The sequence below is a fragment of the Myxine glutinosa genome, chromosome 13 (assembly GCF_964187855.1).
Source record: "Myxine glutinosa chromosome 13, kmMyxGlut1.1, whole genome shotgun sequence".
NCBI lineage: Eukaryota > Metazoa > Chordata > Myxini > Myxiniformes > Myxinidae > Myxine > Myxine glutinosa.
The window spans coordinates 29,667,033-29,674,063 of NC_136273.1; the positions used below are offsets into that span (position 1 = coordinate 29,667,033).

General features: G+C 48.7%; 1 long non-coding RNA gene across 1 annotated transcript; it reads right to left on the minus strand.

Moving 5' to 3' along the window:
- Nucleotides 1-2,522: 2,522 nt before the first annotated feature.
- Nucleotides 2,523-3,857, minus strand: LOC137438444 (uncharacterized). Its single transcript, XR_010986702.2, has 2 exons — nt 3,641-3,857; nt 2,523-3,109 (listed from the first exon to the last, which is right to left on the minus strand). It is a non-coding gene; the product is annotated as an uncharacterized LOC137438444 (long non-coding RNA).
- Nucleotides 3,858-7,031: the final 3,174 nt, after the last annotated feature.

A 7,031-nucleotide genomic window follows, 5' to 3' on the forward strand; every position in this document is an offset into this window, starting at 1 on the left:
TGTCCTGCTCTCCATCCTGTTCTCCCGCTCACTTTATCATATGTTTTATGTGTCAGTTTGTCTTTTTGTGATCAATGTTAACTCTTACACGAGCCTCGATCTTGTATACAATTATTTTTTTTAAATACAAGCGTTACGCCTAGGTCCCCCGTGGGTGTCAGTTGACAAAGTGGAAGACGCAAGGCGGCCATCTTGGATTTTGACGTGGCGACCCAATTTTCAATAGCGTTCTTCCTTATGCGTAGATACACCCACACACCAGATTAGAAGTTAGTAGTTCGTTTATTTTTCAAGATATTTCACTCACAAGGTTCAGACATATATATGGTGGCAGCCATCTTGGATTTTGACGTGGCGACCCAATTTTCAATAGCGTTCTTTCTTATGCCTAGATACACCCACACACCAGATTAGAAGTTGGTACTTCGCGTATTTTTCAAGATATTCCGCTCACAATGTTCAGACATACATGGCGGCGGCCATCTTGGATTTTGACGTGGCGACCCAATTTTCAATAGCGTTCTCCCTTATGCCTAGATACACCCACGCACCAGATTAGAAGTTAGTAGTTCGTTTATTTTTCAAGATATTTCGCTCACAAGGTTCAGACATATATATGGTGACGGCCATCCTGGATTTTGACGTGGCGACCCAATTTTCAATAGGTTTCTTCCTTGTGGCTAGATACACCCACACACCAAATTAGAAGTTGGTACTTCGCTTATTTTTCAAGATATTCTGCTCGGCCATCTTGGATTTTGACGTGGGTTGCACCCACACACCAAATTAGAATTCGGTCCTTCGCTTACACACGCACGCACGTACGCACGCACGCCCGCACGCACGGACGCACGCACGGACGCACACACGGACGGAGGGGAAAACCATAGTCCCCCTTTCGCTCCGCGGTGCGATGGGGGACAAAAATATTGTTCGGGGGAGTTTATGTGATGGTGCTTCGTCCGTCCGTCAGTCCATAAACACTTGCAACTTCTCCGAAACCGCTGATGGGATTGTGACCAAACTTGGCGCAAATTATATTTGATATGTTGCAACTGAAGTTTGTTCACCGCATGAAAACAATTGGGGTCTAAGGGGATCTTCCGGGGGTCAAAGTGGCTCCAGGTTTGACCCCCCAAAACATGTATTTGCTCTCTCCTTAGAAACTACACAAACAATTTCGATGTTACTTTACCACAACCTTCACCACCCATGATGCATCGACGTTTGTTCACACCTTTAAAATAATCAGGGTTTAAAGGGGAGTGTGGGGGGAGGAGGGAGGTTTGACCCCCTAAATTAGGTATGTGCTCTCTTTTCTGGAACTACACACACATATTGATGAAACTTGATCACAAACTTCATCACCCATGTTGTACCAATGTTTGTTTGTGGCATTAGAAAAATCGGGGTCTAAGGGAGTTAACGGGAGGGGAGGACGGGGGGGGGGGGGGGGGGAAGTTGCCTGCCAAAATCGGTATTTTTTGTTGTTGTTTTGTTTGCTTGAAGTCTTATGATTCCATCTTACTATAACTCACCAAATTTCCATCCGTCCGTCTGTCCGTCCGTTCATTCCCAGGTACCGCAAAAACGGCTGAATCGATCGCAACGAAATTTTGTGTGGGTAATCCTGGGACCCCCTGGAGTAAAATAGGCTATATTGTTTTTCCAATTTCAGCTTTGGTCTCCAGCATTTTCAGGTTTGGACTCCCGTCTGACATTATTGTCCCGGGTACCGCAAAAACGGCTGCACCGATCGCAACGATACACCTACATGCCCGTGGGATTCCCACAGGTGACCCCACTGGTGAGGATAATTCTACATGCTGCCCTGTCTCCGAGCAACCACTGAAATTGGTTCAGAATACCGTGATACTGTTTAAAATACCTTTAGTCGGTGTAGTACACTGCTTTATTCTACCAGGTGAGCGCCCAGGCATAATGCCCCTATTTTCAACTCAACTGGACTACCATTCAGTTGAGTTCATCACATACTGAACCCTCCGGCGTCCGTCGTCTGTCGTCCGTTAACTTTTCGACGTTAACACTCCAGCGTTCACAAATATCAACCGATTCTGATCAATCTTGACATGCAGCATCCTTACCCCAAGGACCAGGTTGGTATTACATTTCAGCCCGATCCGTTGAAAAATGGCGGACTTAGGCGACCATTTTGTTTTTGGTCATGAAAACGACGTTAACACTCTAACGTCCACAAATATTAACAGATTTTGATCAAACTTAGAATGTTTAACCCTTACCACACAAGGTAGGTTGCTATTGCATTCCAACCCAATCCGTCACAAAATGGCCGCCATAGGCCTCATGCAAAGCCTTAATAACAACCGATTTTCCCACACCTGCTCCTCCTGTGAGAACAAGCGTTACGCCCAGGTCCCCCATCGGTGAAGTGATGTGAGTTGACAAAGTGGAGGACGCAAGGCGGCCATCTTGGATTTTGACGTGGCGACCCAATTTTCAATAGCATTCTCCCTTATGCGTAGATACACCCACACACCAGATTAGAGGTTGGTACTTCGTTTATTTTTCAAGATATTCCGCTCACAAGGTTCAGACATACATGGCGTCAGACATACATGGCGGCGGCCATCTTGGATTTTGACGTGGGTTGCACCCACACAACAAATTAGAATTCGGTCCTTCGCTTATGCACGCACGCACGCACGCACGTTCGCACGCACGGATGCACACACGGACGGAGGGGAAAACCATCGTCCCCCTTTCGCTCCGCCTTGCGACGGGGGACAAAAACATGCAATGGTTCCTTTGCAGGCTTGTTTTTCACCCAGTCCAAGACATGAAGAAAAAATTCTCTGTTGTCAGTTCAGTTGAGTTCTGCTTCCCTGGAAGCTCTAGTTTGTTCTTGCCCCATAGATTAGCCATCGCAGCTATGCCGAGGAAAGAGAAAGGCCAAATCGGAAGGTGTGTTCGAGATGCGAGGAATCAGAGAGCGAGCAGAGACGAGGTGACCGAGGAGCTCCGCTCTCAACTAGTTGAACAGCATCAGCAGCGTCAGAGGCCACTGCTTGGGAATTACAAACCGTGGAGCTCTCAACAGGTTGACCAAGACACTCGGTGTCAGACGCCTCTGCAAGAGAAGAGCAAATTGAGGATCAGTGCTCCCAAAGACAGAGTCGTGATGTCTGCCAGCACAGAAATGTACGCAGTATAATCGTCAGCAAGTACGCAAAGATTGGTATTCTCGTCAGCGAAGCGATGCCTCTTGTACGCTAGTTCTTCACAATTGAGAGATTGGCCAAAAACAACATACAGCAGGATATTTCAAAAAGTTTCGGATGGGTTATGACAAAACTAGGTGGAAGAGTTGGTTGGGTGACGAGAACAAGCCGAGTAGATTTTGGTTCAGCTCCAGATGCAGATCCGGCCTATCAGTGGGACAGAAAACATAAACTATTCCACCTGGAAAAGGTATGTGCTCTACCGAGCGTCCTTCTAATTATTATCATGCGATGCAGAAAGGTGAACCAACCATTTAATCCCATAACTCTGCTTTTAAAAAGGCCTGGTGTAAAATAATGCCACTGGGATCCACCTTCTCCAATCCCCTTTATCCTCCGCATCATCTACTCTCAATCCCACACACTTCAAATCCCTTTACCTGACTTCTCTTCACCTTAATCTCGGTCGTCCTCTTGATCTTTTCCCTCTAACTGGCTCATTCGAGGCTTTCCTGATCGGTTCTCCATCTTCTTTCCTCATCACGTTTGAACATGAATAGTTGTTGGATACAAGGTGCATAAGGAGGAAATGTGAACCAGAAGATACCAAAACTAGAACATGAAGATCACTAAGATGGATTATTACTCCATACTGCTTGCTCCATAACCACACTGAGCATTAACATCATCAGCAAAACGTTAGTGCGTCACCAAAACGTCACCAATCAGCTTAACACTTGACTGCATTTGCTTTACCTTTGATCACAATCAGAAAAGGGACTACGGGTCTCTATTTTTGTTGGGGTAAGTCCAATTCAAACAGCCCATTATCGCATCTGCAAACTTAGTGGAAGCATAATCTGTTGGCGCAACTACAAACATCAATGTCTTTCCTGGAAGTCCTGGCAGTGTCCATATGTTTTATACCTCTCCCACCGCCCCCTTCCCATGCCCCCCCCAAAGCCCTCGCCCTCTCTCAGATCTCTCGATGTCTCCATGTCTCTCGGTCCCTGCTCTCAAATGTTGTGTTTGTGTCCTTCCCCCTCTCTCCCCATCTTGTCTACCGCTCCCGATGTTATATGTTTTATGTGTCGGTTTGTCTTTCTGTGTGATTAATGTTCGCTCTTTCACGAGCCTCGATCTTGTATACAAAAAAAAAAAAAACAAACAAAAAAAAAAAAATAGAAGAAGGGGAGAGTAAAAAAAACAAAACAAACAAAAACCTGATTGAATACCATAGGTCAAAAGAAATGAAGAAAATGAGAACAAGTATGAATCGGGGCTGGTAGGATGGCCTAGGCCCTAGAGGTACGCACACTCTCCTCTAAGCTATCTAGCCTGGGTTTGAATCTCGGCCCAACTATAAGTTGTCATCCTGGCGTTTCACAGGCAGGGTAGTTCATCAGTTTGTGCCGTTAAGCTGGGCGTCCCGTCTGCCGGCTTTAGTTGCCTAACGTTAAGATCCCACGGCGTCCTTCGCCAAGAGAAGGCAAGCTATAGATTACACTGTCTAAATTCCTGGCCTAACTAATGCTGGGAAGGCAATGGCAAACCACCCAGTATAGCCCTTGCCACGAAACTGCTGAGGCAGCAGCGATGCTTTGTAACAGAATATGGTACATCAATATATATATTGTGAGAAACCCCCCGGTGAAACCACCTTTGTTCTCACCCAAATGAGTGCCCCGCCCACCACTGACGTAACCTCCTTGGAGCCTCACGCGATTGGGAGGCGAGTCGGGACGTGATTGGTGGAGGGTCAGAGAGCGCGGCCGCCATCTGATGATACGGACGCAGCTCGGAGGTTCGAGGCCTCGAGGCGAGGGAACTTTCGTTACGCCTCACGACAGCGAGTTGTGCTGATCGTTTATAGTTATGGATTGTACGAGTGAGTGATTCCGGAAGAGAACGAGTGATTCCCGGAGATCGTAGATTGGAACTGTGAGTCCTATATTGCCTGCTTCGTGTTGGAGCTCCTGGCCGACCGTTCCGGGCGGCCTTGTGTGGTATTCCATCCTGGTATCCTTGGAGTCCCGGAGCTCGTCGATTGGAGCCGCGAGGATCTTACCTGCGTCTCGTGGGAGCGTCTGTGGCCGACCGTTCCTGCAGGCTTGTGCAGCCTATTCCATTTGTTACCTTTCATGGTTTTTGTGATCGAGCCAATAAAGCATCGTGCCTTACCCCTAGAAGGCCGATTAAAACACAATTGTGTTGATTACGTCTCTTTTGTCCACTCCGTGGATTACTTGAAGCCCGGACATTCACGTCCGTATTCCGTGCTGGGAACATTTACCAGGCGGGATCGCGACAAATGGGGGCTCGTCCGGGATCATTCAAGTAAGAGCCATTCGATTGAGACGGGAATTCTGCAGTGGACGACATCTTCTGGCATCTGTTCATCGCCTTCTCACCAGCGGACGCCGTCTGGGAGGAACTTTCTCGCCGTAGGACGCTGTCTTGGGCAGAGAAGTGAATAGCCTCGGATCCCTCCAAACAACCGACAAAGAATAAGCGAATAGCCTCGGATCCCTCCAAACAACCGAAAAAAAAAAAAAACGTGAGTATTTGTACGTGGTATTTTTCTCATTGGCAATTTGATGTGCGGGTGATATTGCGTAGTTGTGTCGTATTTCCCCAACAGAGCGTTGTGTTTGAGCGTTGTGTTTGAGGTTGTGTTTTGTGCCTGGTCGTATGATAACTCGTAGCCAAGCTATGTCGACCAGGGAAGTGAGAGTTCAACCTGATCATGTTGACAGTCACGTGGGTGGCGAGGTGAGCGACGCAAGCAGCCTTGACCCGGTCACTCAACCCGAGATGTTAGGAAGCGATCCCATCATGACCAAATGCATGCGTTCGCCCTTCTGGACCGGGCTGACTCCGGTTCAACAACTTGACATGTATAACAGGGAGAATGACAGAGCAGAGACAGCAGCAGAGAGAGAGCATGCGGCAGCAGAGGGAGAGCGTGCGGCAGCAGCAGAGGGAGAGCGTGCGGCAGCAGAGAGAGAGCATGCGGCAGCAGAGAGAGAGCGTGCGGCAGCAGCAGAGGGAGAGCGTGCGGCAGCAGCGAGAGAGCATGCGGCAGCAGAGAGAGAGCGTGCGGCGGCAGCAGAGAGAGAGCATGCGGCAGCAGAAGCTGAACGCGTCAGAGAGCATGAGTTGCGAATGTTGACTGAACGACTGCGGGCAGAGGGGTCTGCTGCAAGAGTCCCGGAAACTGTTCATGTTCGTTTGCCGGACTGGACGGGAGACACGAAGCCAGAAGCGTATCTGGAGATGGCGGAGAAGTTGTTGGCTGCCGGTGGCATTGATGAGAGCTTGTGGGTCGGCCATCTTGTGAGCCATCTATCTGAGAAGGCGAGGGAGGTATATGCGAGGATGGCAACCGAGGACGCAAACAAATACAGGGCATTGAAGGCCGAGATTTTGAATGCCTATGCGGTGTCCGCATGTATTTATAGGAGAAATTTTTTCAGCTGGACTCGTGAGTCCAGTCAAACCTATGAGGAACATTCGCGGGCCTTGTTGGAACAGCTGCAGAGATGGTTCAAGGGGAGCAAGGTTGAGTTACCTCAAGCGGTTGCCGAACTCCTGGTGCGTTACCGTATCGATCAACAGCTTCCGCCTGACTTAGCATTGTTTCTTGTCGACAAAGACACTGTTTCCTTGGCAGACTGCGTCAACCTTATTGATAAACATGTTTTGGCGTGCAAAATGCTGCAAGTCACGCAGTCGCTTCGTAAGACGGAGGAGTCTGCGATCAAGACCGCCCCCCGTCTGCCCGGCGGCTGGATCGAGGGGAAGGGTTCTCCGATGACCTCCACTGGGGGC